Genomic DNA, 15,944 nt, shown 5'->3' with positions numbered 1-15,944 from the left:
AAGATTTGGTAGAAATTGCAATTATGTACTGACCTTTATTAACTCATTGGGTTTTATGGAATAATAGAGACTGAGTTCATAATTTTGGCTTCCACCAGTTAGAGCAAATCACACTTTATGTTGCTTGCCACCCATCCAAATGACTTCTAATCACCAGTTTCATTGCAATGAATGGTTTTAGGGTACCTTGTATTAGAAGAATATCTGGGATATTTTCTGGGACAAATAATTTCAATAGAAATTGAAATGCAACCAGTCAGCAAGCAGCATTTTTTTTTAGGGTACATTAGATCTATGTGTCTAATGTAAGGTCAGTACTTACATCAATACCTAACTGTCCTCTTTGGTTGATTGAATAAATAGGGGGTGTGCATTCGGATATTTCTGACCCATAATTATTTCTGAAATTTCCTGTTTTGTTTTGGCTTGGGGATATCTGAAATGGAACGAGGCATTCCACTCTCAAAATGTTTGGGATTCCAAAATTCACTGCTGAAATTTTTGGGTTGTTTGGGGATTCTTTTGAGAATATCACAGTTGTGGTTTCTCCCAGGCTGTGCAGAGGGCACAAGACCAGCCAGGACCCAGAAGTACTATAACCTTCATTTTGGCTTCTGTGAAAAAGCAGCCTTGTAAATACCCTTTCAAGAGGCTGCTGATCTGCCACCCACAAAGCTGCCTTCAGATGGGGTGCTGGTACTGGGCATGGATCTGCTGCTCATGCCATTCCTCCTGCTGCTACGAGTTGTTATGACTCACCAGGAACTGGAGGAGCAGCAAGAGCTGTCTTTTGAGGAAGAGACTTAGTGGAGTCTCACGTTTACCAAGTAGATGCTGAGGGTACTGCAGAAGCAGAAGGATGTGTCAGGTGTTGGTGCCTCTTCTCTGGTTCCTGGACATCCCAGCAACTCTTCAGAGATGGGGCAGGGGGGAGGCTTCCAGTTCAGAGTTGGGTGAAGTAAGATGTCTCCCAGGACTTCCCTCCCTGAGAGACCCCAAGATTCGTTCGAATAGGGGTGAAAATCAACACCCCACCCCAGTTCTAATTAGGGAACTGGGGAGCAGGATATTCCTCTGCAGCCATGAAGGTTGGTTTGACTCCCATACACTCTGAGAGTGCTTAAAAGCCTCCCGGAGATATGGATGCTATCCCACAGGCAATTTGAGAGGATAAACATCACCATGAACGGCTTCTTGGTCTGAGGCTTCACCCTCCTGTATCTATCAACACTTAAGGAACAACTTTATTGCAATGATACCCTCAACATCCAAGATCTGAGCAAGGTACAAGAACTCTTTTGGTTTTACCTTGATTCTGATGATTTGAAAGATTGATAGAATCATTACTGCAATCCGTACCTCTCTGCCCAGAATATAAATGACTTTAAAGTTCTGGAAAGACTGTAGTTAAATGGCAGGAACCGTAACTATTTGATCTTTACTTAGACAAAACAAACGGGATGGTTGAAAGACACTCTAGCTACCAATTGGACGCTGAGGTGCTAAAAGGGGTGGGAGCGACTGGGACAAATTCCTATGGAGCTGACGTTTTTCCGATCCAAGACGAGTTTCCTGCCACATTTATACTTGTAAGATTTGTCTTGAGAAACGGAAGACAGCAAGGAAATATTCTCACTGCTCTACTAAGCATAACCATCGAGATTGACGGGAAATTCGTAGGACAAAACTTGTGCCTCCCTTGAATCTACTGAGAGGAGGCGAAGGAAGGTCCACGAAAACAACATCCTTATCTTCACTCCCCCTTTTATAGCCAAGCTAGAGTGCCGTAAAACTTGACGACTAATCACACTAATTGTTTTACAACGTAGAAAAGAATTTGCAGTCATTTAACCCTGGGGAAACCATAAAATTGACAAATTGAAAACTGACACAGACTTTGGCTCCTGCCAGCACACTTACAACACACTTTTGTTATTGGTAAATGTTTGGAATTAATCTCAGAAATAAAAATGGACAAGATCGACAAGGACATACAGGAAATGTTAGTAAAACACAATGATATCTTTACCAAACAATATGAGAAAGTATCTCAGCAACTGGTTCAGCTAACCAGCATATTGACTAGCCTGACAAAAACTACCAATCAGTCCAGTCAGAAATTGGATATTTTGACAAGTGAGGTTAAAATTATGAAATCTCATCTTTCTACAATAAAAACCGATATGGGAAAAATGGACATGTCAATCAAACAGGCAGTTGAAGAACAGAAAGATATCAAAAGTAAACAGATAATTCAAGATAAACAAATTCAAATTATTCACTCTCAACAGCAAACCCTTACAGATCATTTTGCTATGTTGGAGATGAAGCTAAGACAATCACATGTTCGTCTTCATAATTTTCCAGAAGAACTGGGAGGTTCTAGAACCACCATTATAAAATCATTGGCTGACCTGATCCATATAAATGAACAAGATCTGGATTATTCAATAAATAAAATATACAGAATCCCTCTACCTGCCAGATTGGAGAAGACAAAAGCCAGGGACATTATGATTTCCTTTTATGACATCAGGATGAAGGATTATATTATGCAAACTTTATATGACAACCCTTTGTCCGTGAATGGAACTCCACTTATAATTCTCAAGGACATTCCGCGACATCTGATGATGAAGAGAAATATCTACAAAGATTTTATTGGGACATTGAAGAAGAATGGAATAAGATTTTGTTGGATCTTTCCACAGGGACTCATTTTTACTTATAAAGAGATCAAATTTACTATCATTTCACAGGAGGACGTAAAACATTTTTTGGAAAACTATGAAAAAGATCTAGTTGGCCCTAATCCTGACCAACAACAAGAACAAGAGGGAAAGAAGTTGGCCTTGTCACACGAACAAAAAAGACTGGATCCTAAAAATAACAGAAGTGCTGGAAAAATCAAAGCTTACAACAAGAAAAAAGTTAACAGGAAGCATGCAGTTCATGTGTGATAGAGAGATATGGAGGGTTAAATAAGAAACTAAATGATAACTGGTGAATTTTGTTACTACTGATCAAATCCTTTTGCTTAAGGAATATTCTTGGGGAAAAATTTCTTTTTTATTATATATTAAATTAATAATTAATACGTAACTACTGTAATGAATTAGATATTTCAGAATTGATTTAGTAATTAAGTTTGATGTATATTTTTGGATTAGAATCTCAATACAAAAGAGTAGACAAATTTACAGCAAGGTGGAGGAAGTTGTGGGGGAAGTCTTTTATTTTAATAACATTTTATTAATGGATGAAATGCTTTTCAACGACGCTGTTAAATTTACTCTATATCTTATATTTCAAATGAATGTGTTGCTGAAAAGTTACCTATCAGTAAATAATTGTGAAAATAATAAAAAAAATATTAAATTAGAGATGGGGCAGGGGGAGAAGCAGGAGTGGGAAGAAAAGTCAAAGGAGAAGCTGCCATCCGAACCCTTTCTCTCTTCCTGCTGGTACACCCCTAAGTAGCAAGGTTTCTGCCCCAAGCTTTGCTCCTCCACACTCGCACCTGCCAGTATGGGTGCTCCATGCACTGTGTTGCCTCAAATTATTTCCATAAGCTGGAGCATCCCTGTTATATCCAGATGTGTAGGACAAAGGTTAACCATGAAATAGACCTTACTCATTTAATGATGTCCAGGCTTAGGAACCATTTGAGAAAGCAACACCAGGTTATGCTTCTTCATGGGGAGAGAGATGCTGCTGAAGAGGCCATGAGGCCACCATGCAGCAAAGATGGGAGTCGCTCTAGTACCCACTCTGCTGTTCAGGTCTCCATGCAAGGAACACAAAACATCTCTGCCTGGTACTGGCACTAGGATGGCAAGGGAACAGGAGAAGCAGGGAGTGCAGAGGGTCACTCATCTGATTGATTAGATGATAATTCTGGATAGAAGGCCATTCTCCATATCTCAGGATCTCGGGTTCTATAGGCTGTTCCAGTTTGCATTGCCTGGTACACAATCCCTGCTCTCATTATGCTGAACTGGACCATGGTGCTCTCCTTTTATTGGGCTGCCAGGGAGTTTGTGAAATCTCAGCTGTTCTGAGCTGGGGAGAGGACTGCACCTCAACTCAGATCTCAGATTCAAATTGCAGCATGCCTACCTGTGTAGTGGTGACAATCTGAGGAGGTTGTGGGTGAGCAGCAGAGCAGTGCTGGGAAGGAGGAGAGAGGCCATCTGGTCAGCTACCAGCAGAATTTTCTCCACACCCAGGTTATGGACATGGAGCACATGGTGGACAGTATGTCTGGTGTCATCCAGCAGCCATTAGAGGACTGGGTAAGAAGTCCTCTAATCAAGAGCTTCATGATAACTGACATTGGTGCCAACATTGAGGTAATGGTGAGCATTGTGGACTTGGAGGAAATTTGTTGCACAGACTACTTCCTTCACCTAGTGGAAAAGGATGCTCTTGGCTTGGGTTCCTCAGAGAAGCCCAGCTGGAATGCTGAACTGCAGCATCTGCTAGAGATCTGCCAGAAGATCATACAGTGTGAAGGCCAGACATCTGTTGCTTGAGAAGCAGGTGCAAGTTCGCGTGCCAGAGCATAATGTATTCAGCAACATGATCACCTGCTAGAACCCCAGCTACATTACGCTCAAGGGACTACTGGAGCTGAAGCATTACCTACATGAGTTGGCTATGGAGGCCAACGTTGGGCAGAAGGAGAGACCATTTAGCAGTGACCAGTGGCTGATGCTTTCCCAGCTTGCCCTGAGGAAATTTATGGACTTCACTCCTCTAGACCCTTCTGCTAGTCCCTAGAATGGCTATATGTGGGTACAGGAGGACAAGCCTCCCCCCACACAAAAAAATTAGCCCCCATACTGGTATTGAGTTACTGCAAATGAACATGAAGATTTAGCACCACATCTAATAGCCTTTGATGGATCTATCCTCCATGAATTTGTTTAATCCCTTAACAAGTGGCCTAAACTATGTCCCGTGACAGCAAAGTCCAGAAATTAATTATTCTTTGAGTGAAGAATATTTATTGTTGCTTGTTCTTACTCTACTCCCCATCAGCTTCACTGGGTGCCTACAAGTTGTAGTGTTATGGAAAAGGGATAAAAACTTCTCTCTGTCTACTATCTCTACTCTATCCCTAATTTAATATACCTCTATTTTATCTTCCCTTGTCTTTTCTCTCAGCCTTTCCTTGCAGGAGAAACAACCACTTGATCATTTTTTTATTCCAATTTTCTGCATTTTCCCCATTATTGTGGATTTAAATTATTTTCAAGCATCCTGAGGTAAACTGAACTCCACCTTCTTCTCCTTCTTCTTGAGAAATTTATTCTTCCTGGGGTTGTCTTAATGATTCTGGTGTCCTGGGTAAAAGTCCAAAATGAGGTTCCAAAATCACTGCCAAACCGCAGCTGGGCCCATTTGCCAGGGATAAGCAAGGGGTGGCCCTCACCCCATGTGAGGTGGGCAGGAGCCAATGCTGCCACTGGAATCCAGCTGCCTGAACCCCACATGGGGCAGGTGCAAGTATTGGCAGGAGCAAACTGGGCAGTTGGTTTCCCCACCACCACCAAGTGTGAAGCCCAGGGCATCTGTCCCTGTAGACCTTTGGCTAAGACTGCACATGCCTTCTTCTGAAGCCAAATGGGTAGTGTTGGACTTTATGGGCAGTCTTTCATTTGTAAAATAACATTTCCAGTGATGGAAGGAAAGGTGATATTCATAAATTCTCCCCTACCACTGCTGGCCTCATGCTGTCCCTGAGAGCTCCCCCATTTACCAAAAACTGCAATTCATGGGCCTTTAGGGGATACAATGGGAGGGAGGAGGGAGGAAAGTCACACTCCACAGATGGAATTTCCATCCATTGAATTGTTTGGTGGGATCCAATTCCCAGTGAGTGGAACAACACTTACATCTCATGCCAGGTTCTAAAAACCACTACCTATTAAAGTTGACCTCTCTTGAATTCTGAAAGTGAGTGGTAACTTTTGTTTATTAAATTGTAGCTTATTAAATTGTAGCTTATCTTGTTCTTCTGATGTGCACATTTATTTGAATGTATCAGACAATTAGTTAATTGAATTGGTTGATTAATTAGTTAATGAAAAGGCAAATGGTTAATCAATTAAAATTCCTTAATGATTTGACAACCCTAGGTGTTGTTAATGATGTTTCAATGACTGAAAGGGCAAGTGATGGCTAATGAAATGTTTGTTGCTGTTTTTCTTGTTGACAGTCAAAATAGGGCAAAGCTGTGGTCCCATGCATTTAACAAACAGCTTGAAAAAGCAAGACCTTCATGACTTGAAAAGGAAGCTGAATCCCTTTAAATTTTTGAGTGCACATTCTTAACTGCATAAGGAACTGCATGCATAAGCTCTCACAGCTGGAATAGCTCACTGAGGAGCTTTGGATGCCCAACCCCATATGAATTCAATGAAGAGGATAGCACTGATCGGGGAGAGCTCCGTGCACTTCCACCACTGCCACATAGAGTTTTGATGCTTTCATTGAAAATGTGAGTGAAATCATTCATGTGCCTAGACTAAGCTTTTCAGCCTTGGGAAATGTATACATGGGAGTTTGCTTTGTTACCATTTACTACTTAGCAAAGGTTACAACCACCTCTTGGATGAACACCTTAACAAGGTGAGGGGGGTTGGGTGAATCAATGAAGCTGAGAGCAATACCATAAGGAGGCTAAACTCCTAGCAGAATCACTCAAGGTGGAATGGTGACATCTGAGATACCAGACTAAGATTCATCCACCCCCTTCAGGGATCAACGGCCACATCAGCAGAAGAGAATGGACAGTTCTAGTGGTGATGGGGGTGGAAGAATCCTTGAAGGGTAACTACTGGGGAGCAGCAGCAATAATGTAAGGTGACACTGCCAGAGGATATTTCATAGACCTCGGAAGTGTCACTTCAGCTAACTCTGGTTAGTACTGCACTGAAGAAGGCAACAGAAAACCACTTCATCTTACCTCGTAATCCTATGATGAGAATAGTGCTAAATGACTGAATGGACGTTCTGTTGTTGATGTGAATGGATGCAAAAGGAGCGAGAAAAGATTGTTAAGTGTAAGGATTTGTCGCTGGACAGAAAGAAAGCAGAAAGGCTCAATGCCTATTTTGCCTCAGTTTTTCCCCCCTGAAAAAAAGAACAGGCTCATGTAGAGATGGCAGTAGGCAAGGCACGACATCCTGGCTGCAAGTTGACATGGACAGAGAGGTTGTTGAGAAGCACCTGACTGCATTGAATGAGTACAGATACCCCAGGCCAGATGGTACACATCCAAGAGTTCTCAAAGAACTTTCTAGAGAGCTTGCAGAGCATTTGGCCATCATCTTCCAGACCTCTAGGAGGATGGAAGATATGTCACAAGACTTGAGGAGCACAAATGTTATCCCAATTTTCAAAAAAGGGAGGAAGTATGACCCAGGAAACTACAGGCCAATCAGTGTGACCTCTGTCCCATGGAAGATATTGGAGCAGTTTTTAAAGGGATCAATCTGCGAGCATCTGAAGGACAATTGGTAATCCGGGGAAGTCAGCATGGATTTGTCCCCAACAGATCCTGCCAGACCAACCTTGTTTCCTTCTTTGATCAAATGATGAACTTACTGGATTGAGGTAATGCTGTCAATGTTATTTACCTAGATTTCAGTAAAGCTTTTCACAGGGTTCCCCATGATGTTCTGATGGGTAAACTACAAGGCTGTGGACTGGACTCTAGGATAGTTAGGTGGATAGGGAACTAGTTGGAGAATCGCACTCAAAGAGTAGTTGTGAATAGCATTTCATTTGAATGGAGAGAGATGTCCAGTGAGGTGCCACAGGGCTTGGTTTATAAATGATCTGGGTGAGGGTGTGGAGGGACTACTCATTAAATTTGCAGATGACACCAAATTGGGAAGAGTGGTGAATGGACCAAAAGATAGAGATAGAATTCAATGATACCTGAACACACTGGAAAAGTGGGTGGATGAAACAAGACACAATTCAACAAGGATAAATGCAGAGTTCTACAGCTGGGTAACAAAAAATGAGGGACATGCATACTAGATGGGGATACACCTCTGGGTAGCAGTGTGTGTGAACAATATCTTGGGGAACAGGTGGACCGTAGTGAAATATGAGCAGCCAGTGTGATGCAGCTAATGCAATCTTGGGGTGTATCAACTGAGGCATAAAACCAAATTGCAAGATTTAATAGTCCCACTGTACACTGCATTGGTCATGCCACACCTGGAAAATACTATGTGCAGTTCTGGAGGCTTTACTTCAAAACAAATGTAGACAGAATGGAGCAGGTGCAGAGGAGAATGACGAGGATGATCAGAGGCTGGGAGACCAAGCCCTATGAGGAAAGGCTGAGGGACTTGGGAATGTTCACTCTGGAGAAGAGGAAATTGAGGGGGGACATAATTTCTCTCTTTAAGTATTTGAATGGCTGTCACTTAAAGCACAGCAGGGATCTGTTCCTGTTGGCAACGGAGGATAGAACTTGCAAAAATGGGTTTAAATTACAGGCAGAAAGGTATCATCTAGATATTAGGTAAACCATTTTTACTGTGAGAGTAGTTCAACAGTGGAATCAGCTGCCTAGGGAAGTAGTGAGATCCCCCTCACTGGCAGTCAAGCAGTGGCTGGACAAACACTTGTAGGATGTTCTAGGATGATCAGGCATTGAGCAGAGGGTTGGACTAGATGCCCTGTATGGCCCCTTACACCTGTATGATTCTACAAGATGGACAATGGAAGATGACAGGAAGAGAGTTTTCATTTGAAATGTGGTGTTGGAAGAGAGTTTTACAGACACCGTAAACTGCCAAAAAGACAAAGAAGTGGGTTCTAGATAAAATCAAGCCTGAACTCTCCCTAGAAGCTAAAATGAGTAAACTGAGGCTATCATACTTTGGTCACATTATGAGAAGACAAGTATCACTGGAAAAAACAATAATGATAGGAAAAGTTGAAGGCAGCAGGAAAAGAGGAAGACCCAACAAGAGATGGGTTAATTCAATCAAAGAAGCTACGGTCCTCAGTTTGCAAGAAATGAGCAACACTGTCAACGATAAATCAGAGGAGACTTGAAGGCACTTAACATACAAAGGTTATAAACCCTATAAACCCTACAAACCATATATATATTGACTATTGACTAATATATATATATATTGACAGTCCCACCCCAAATAAGTATTTCCACATAACTCAAACTCAGTTCCTCACAAATGTATGAAGCTTTAGTAGTTTTACCAACCCCTCATGGCCCCGAAAGCAAAGCTGCTTTGAAACTAGCACCATCATCTTTCCTCCAAATTTACTGGGTTTTATGTGTTTATCCTCTGAAGTATTCTTGTGCCAGTTTGAAAGCCAACGCAAGAGTTTATTGGCACAACCCTGATCACCTTGCTGTCTAATGATTGTCTTGAGGGATGTGGACTTGTATTTATCCACCCACAATAACACCTCTGCCTTGTCTCTTGAGCAGTGCTCTCAGCATCTTTTGCCGCATGTTTTTTCTCCTAGGCTTTCTGATAAAAAACCAGACCTCTCCTAGCTACCATGGTTTCTTTCTTTGTGGATTTCCTGGCACCATCTTTTACAGGGGCAGGATTTTTCTTTTTAGCCTCAATCTCCTGCTTTGCTGGGCTAATTTCTTCTGTTTTCTGCTTCTGCCTCCTGTGGTGTTCCCCCCCCCCCCATTTGGGTTTTGTTTTCTTTGCTTCTGCTTTAGTTGCCACTTCATACTTTGACTTCCTGCTTGACATATTTCAAATGAGGTCAAATAAACCATCTTCATCAACAATTTTGGTCCCCCAAACTGATGCCTTTTCACACTTAGATACACCACAGTCATGGTCCTTAATAAGATAGCTCGTCTTCATGGCGATGTAACCAGTTACCTTCCCACCATAGTGCTCAACTAGAGATATGGTCTCATCTTGTCCTGATTTCAAGACATATGTGATCACAAATGTCAGAACTTTCAAGCAGTTTTCACCACCTTGGGGTACCTCTTTAGACCCAAGTGCTGTTGCACCTTCTCAATTAAGGAAGCTACTATAAGCCTGATAGTTGGCTCACTTCTTTTCAGAGTCCTCAGGACTTATAGGCTTAGGTTTTGGGAGGAAAACTTTCTCTTCTTTAATTGTCTTCTCTTCCTTTCCCAAATAAGTATTCACTTATATGTGTAGGTTTTGTTTTTTGCTAAAATCAACTATCGCTGGACCCAAATGTACCTCCTTCCTATTGACTAATCCTTGGTAGATACGCTTTGATTAGTAGAGCCCTGTCATTGATATTCCTGTCTTTTGTACAGTTTCCTGACTGAAAAGCTAGCTTATAGTGCCAACACATGTGCTGTTGCTTAGGAGCTATATTTGTTGACTGCATTAGCAAGAGACCTGTGTTTACCACACAATTGGAAATCATTTTTGTGACCCTATCTAGAAAAAATGCATAGCCTTGTATCAAGTGATTATGCTCCATATATAGTTCTTCATCTTTCTTTACTGATCTCTCACCCCCTCTGTATATACATACTCTTCACCAAGCAACAGATATGCATGTGCAAAAAAGGCAGCTAGAAAAAAAATTGCATGCATATGAATCACCTTGAAGATGAACTACATTGCTATAAAACAAATACATTTACATTTTAAGAACTTATCTCTCCTTTCACCTAATTTTAAAGTAATCTTTATTCTTTTGCAACTAATCTCCCAAACTTATGGACTGGTTTTGATCATATTTGTGCAATAAAATTGAAAATTTCAGCTATGGTAGGTAATCAATTTTAGTCACCTCATCTGTGTTTCCAATCTCATTACAGATTGCAATTTTCAGTGCAGATTACATCATGACCCATCAGTGACTTTGTTGTTTCTGAATTACCGATTCCTCGCCTACTGCCAGATAAGAACAAAGCCTATGCATCAGTCTGACAGCTTGCAAACAGAAAATGGGCTTGTAGGATTGGATTTAAATCCCAGGTGTAAGGGATAATTACCACATCAGTCATGCAGTAACTGAAAAATGGTATTTCAACAAGAAAAATTACATTCCTTTTATAGTGCCAACAGAAATCATTATTTGAGGCTTCATACTGATTCAGTGTATCATTACATGTGCACTATACTCATTAAATGTAATGTTTGTTGCAACATAAAAAGTTATTGTTTCAGATACTATTTGTGAAGCAGGTAGCTTAAATTTAAGATTTAGCAAACCTTGAAAACGCAGAGGTCATTTTAGCTATAGTATATATCATGCTGCTAGAATAACACTCTAACACTAGCCTTTCAAGACATCATCCGTTTTGGGCTGTGTACAGAAGAAAAGGGAACAGGGAGGACGGTTGGAGAGTAGATCCTGGTTTTGAACAACACCATCAATCAAATTTTGATTCATTAAAAGAAATGCTGATCCAAATTTTTTGAAAAATGTCACTTACTGAAAACTGAACGTTCTGTTTCTGTGATCTTTTACATCATTTTTTCTTTAGATAATTTTCAAGGGGGTGATAGCCAAGAGAGAGAGAAAGAATATACCATAATTGTTGAGGCAATTGAGCCTTTCCCCCTCCTTCCGTTTCATTTTATTTTGACGAGTATGTATTGAATATGGATGTGCATCTGAATTGCATCTCCATCCACATACTGCCCCAAGTAGTTATGTATAATTATGTGCAGAATTGCCACACAGTTCTGGCAGGTAATGAGAGTGCTACATAGTGAGTATCAGTATGGTTGCCGAGGCAACAGGGAAGAAAGCGGGAGAACTTTGTTTGCCCTCAGTGATATCATTACAAAGCCAAATATGATTGGCTACATGGTGGCATGACATCATCTTGTACCCTACATGATCTCGGATTGTCTGCGATCACTCAGGGAGGAAATAAAAATATGGTGCCAGAACAGAAGCAGATGAGGAAAACAATGGCTTCAGACAGATATTAAATAGTTTCACAAACGTATTTCCAACACCCTCCCCCCAAAACACCAAGTTCTTCGGTAAAAGTTGAACTTCACAAAAAATTAGTACAGCACCAGTGAAAACAAATTAAACCATAAGACAATGTCTATGTTTTTTGTTTTACTAACACATGCTCTGTCTGTTAAGATTCTTAATTGTGGGGACAGAGCCTTTGTATGTGCAATGTAGAGGGCTTGTGTTACCACTACATTAATTCTTAGTTTATCAATTTCTTTCAAGAATGGAGTAAAATTCGCAGAAGGTTTTTTTTTGGGGGGGGGGTACTCTTTTCTTTCCCACAGCAGATTCTGTGCCCCCTGAAAAGTCATTCATGAGGATTAGAGAACCACTAGGAGCGATATGGGGTGTAGTTTAGAAGCTGTGAAGAAGAAGAAGAAGAAGAAGAAGAAGAAGAAGAAGAAGAAGCAGCCACTCCACACACCACCTGTATTAGTGCAGCAAATTTTGCAAACAGGACAATAGCCTGAAAAGGGGGGAAAGGGACAATATATGCTGATTCCCTATTCTTGCTGGATCCCCCACTCCATTCCAGAGTCAAACTCCCAATCCTCAGAAGTGATTTTTTGAGGTCATAGCAAGCTGTGTTGGGAAGGAGAAGGTGGCAAAATTCCTTTGCATGAACTCGCTCTTTTCTGGGAAAGATTCGATCAAACCTGTGGATTCCATGTGATCATTGATAACATTAATACTGCAGTATTATGCATAGTTACTTGGAAATGTCCCATTGAGCTCAGAGGGAACTTAATACATAGCTTTGGACTATGCATATGCACAGGCAAAGTGTATACAATAATAGTATTTCACTGGATATCTACTGAAAAAGCAAGACTGTGAAAAAACTCACTCTGAAAATAAATTTTGTTCCTAAAATAAATTATCACCAGAATTCTATGCAGTTACTCCAGTCGAACTCCAATGAAATCAAGGAACTCTGTGTAGGATTGTACTGTAAGTAACTTTCCCAGGGTCCATACTTTTCTTATATCTCATTTCCAGGAAATTGATAAATGGGGAAATCTTGGTAGGCAGCCAATAGTCGGATTCTGTAAGTATTGAATTCTACTGGAGAAAGTAGAATGGATAAGATATGAGGCTGAAGCTTTTCAACACATTCCTGAAGTGCACTGGCAGCCACAGTGAAATACCTTAGGAGGCCGACAAATGCCTCCACTGGCGCAGGGGCGCACACCATTGGTGCCCGGATGGCACACGCCGGCGTCAGTGGCCCCAGCACCGGCATACAGGCCTGGACGCCGGTCCTCGGCTGCGGCAGTGCTGGGCCAAAATTCCGCCACAGCCTCCAGCCAGCCTCTGGATGCTGGTACAGGCCGCGGCAGCGAGCCAGGAGGCGTTCCGGCGCTGGGCAGGAAGCGGGGCTGACATTAGTCAGCCTCCCGAGCCAAAACGGCTCGGGAACGCCCCTTTTTGTTTTAGCAAAGATACACCAGCTTTTTGGCACCGGGTAGAGGTTTTGGCACTGCTGGGTTGCCTCCTAAAACCAGCTGTTAGAGTGCAATCCTAAGAACACCAGCCTGGGTATAAGCTTGATTGAATAGAACTGAATAAGATTCTGGGTAGATCTGCTTGCTTAGGACTGCTCCCTGCGTTCTTTTCAATCAGTTGGATTTACATCTCTATTTGCAAAGACAAGTTTATTATTTAGGCATGTACATATTTTTTGGGAAAAAACATTTTTATTGAAAAAAATGTTTCAAAATATACCAGTATAAGAATGTTGGTGCACTGATGAAGGAAACCCCCTTGCTGTCTTAGTAGAATCAAATAAGTGCCATGCAGTTAATGGTAAAACAACGAAGGGGTCAACAAAATAAGCAATATTTGTAATTTTTTGAAAAGTTTAAAATCAGCTACTAGGTTCCAAAGTATCTAACATATATGGCATTCTGGTAAAGGATGAATTAGACGGTAAAGAAAAAAATAAAGATTGAAAAATAAATGAGCATGCATATAGAGAAAAGTGGTTAATGAACATTGCAACTCGTGTCTAGTGTTGGTATAAATTGTACATAAATCTAGTTAAACAAATCATTAAATCTGGTGAAGTTTTAGTGTTCATCATTAACTATATATCTCTGCAATTTATCTAAATAAACAGGGATTGTTTATCAACAGAATGACAAAAATCAACAAAATGACAAAAATCAACAAAATCTCTTTAGTGATGAATCAGTCTGCACTTAGTTTGAGGTGGGAAAACTGAGCATGAGTTTAGGAAGTGAAATTCATCAAGAAATGAAAAAGATTTTGAAGATCAAATTTCCATTGAATCCGGAAATTATGTTATTGGGGATGGCACCAGAGAATCTAGAAAATAATCATAAGGAACTTTTTGGATATCTGACGACTGCAGCAAGGATAGTACTGGCAGCATCATGGAAACAAGAGACTGTTCCGGATTTAGAAAAGTGAAAGAAAGAATGATTGAAGACTCATGGAAGAAATGGGAATGTTATTTTGAATATGCTAATTGGAAACTGTAGGGAATGTTTTTAATAGAGATAGAAAGTAATAGTCACATATCTTGAATAAGTAGTAAATAAAGATAAATATTTGAAGTATAAGCACAGTTAAGTTTAGCAATGTTTAAGTAAATAACAACAGAACAATGTTCATGTAAACTGATAACCTGAAGTAAGCACAAAATGTATGAATGGGAGTGTCTGTATATGTTTGTTCGTTATTTTTGCTTTTGAAAATGTTAATAAAATAACTTTTAAAAAAAGAGTTTAGTAAGTGAAATTTCAACCCAGAATGGGAAATATTTTCTGCTTTGCTGGCACTACTCATGGATGGTCAAACCAAAATGGCCTGAACATTAGTTTGAAGAAAGCAATAGGGCTGACCCAACCTCATAAACAACTCAATTACTTTTTTAAAAAATGGCAATAAAGCATCTCACTGTATGAAAGACTATGGATCTTGAGGAGCATCTAAGTATGGTGGTAACACATCTTGCACCGACAGCACTCAAATGTAGTGTATTTGTGAGGGTAAATGGTACAGTCAACACAATGGCAGAAAATGGTGTGGGTCTTTGGCAACTGGTGGTTTGTGTTTCAAGGGAGCATTGTAGTGTATTGGAATGGGGATGTGGTTGAGACAGGCCCACACAGCTGCACATATAACATCATGCTTCATTAACTACATAGCTCGTTTTGCTACATGCAAAGTTTTTTAAGCTGTCCATTTTGTCATCACAAAGCAAAATCATGATCCCTCCAAAATTAAGCATGTGCATTGCAAGATTTACAAGTAAAATAATCAAAACATAAAAGCGCTTACATTTGGCTGGATCATAATGAAGTAAAGTTTTATCTAGGGGTGATCAACTTTCACTCATTCCTTTACTATTCTGGAATTCTGTACGTCTTCATTATTCTGTGCTATTTTTCACTACCTATGTAATACCAGTTTTACTACAGTAATGTCAAACTGAATTCTGGACCGGAAACATACTATTTGTCATTTGGGGGCAAAAACTGAGGAAGGTGGGATTTAGGGAAGGAAGTGGAGGGACCTCAATTGGGTACAGGGTTGCCAACCTCCAGGTAATCTCCTGCTATAATCTCCAGCCGATAGAGATCAATTCACCTGGAGAAAATGGCTGCTTTGGCAATTGGACTCTATGGCATTAAGTCCCTCCCTTCCCCAAACCTGTCCTCCTCAGGTTCCATCCTAAAAACCTCCTGCTGGTGGTGAAGAGGGACCTGGCAACCCTAATAGGGTATAATGCAATGGATTCCATCCTCCAAAGCTGCCATTTTATCCAGGGGAACTGATCTCTGTGGTCTGGAGATCAATTGTAATTCTGGGAGAACTCTAGATCCCGCCTGGAGGTTGGCAACCCTAATCACGTGCAGACATTGCTAACTATTAACTTAAAAGGGGATTGTACCCTGAAAGAATTTTTAAATTTTTTTTTTCCGTTA

Source organism: Euleptes europaea, chromosome 6, assembly GCF_029931775.1.
Source record: "Euleptes europaea isolate rEulEur1 chromosome 6, rEulEur1.hap1, whole genome shotgun sequence".
NCBI classification, from domain to species: Eukaryota; Metazoa; Chordata; class Lepidosauria; order Squamata; family Sphaerodactylidae; genus Euleptes; species Euleptes europaea.
This window is presented reverse-complemented; position numbering follows the sequence as displayed.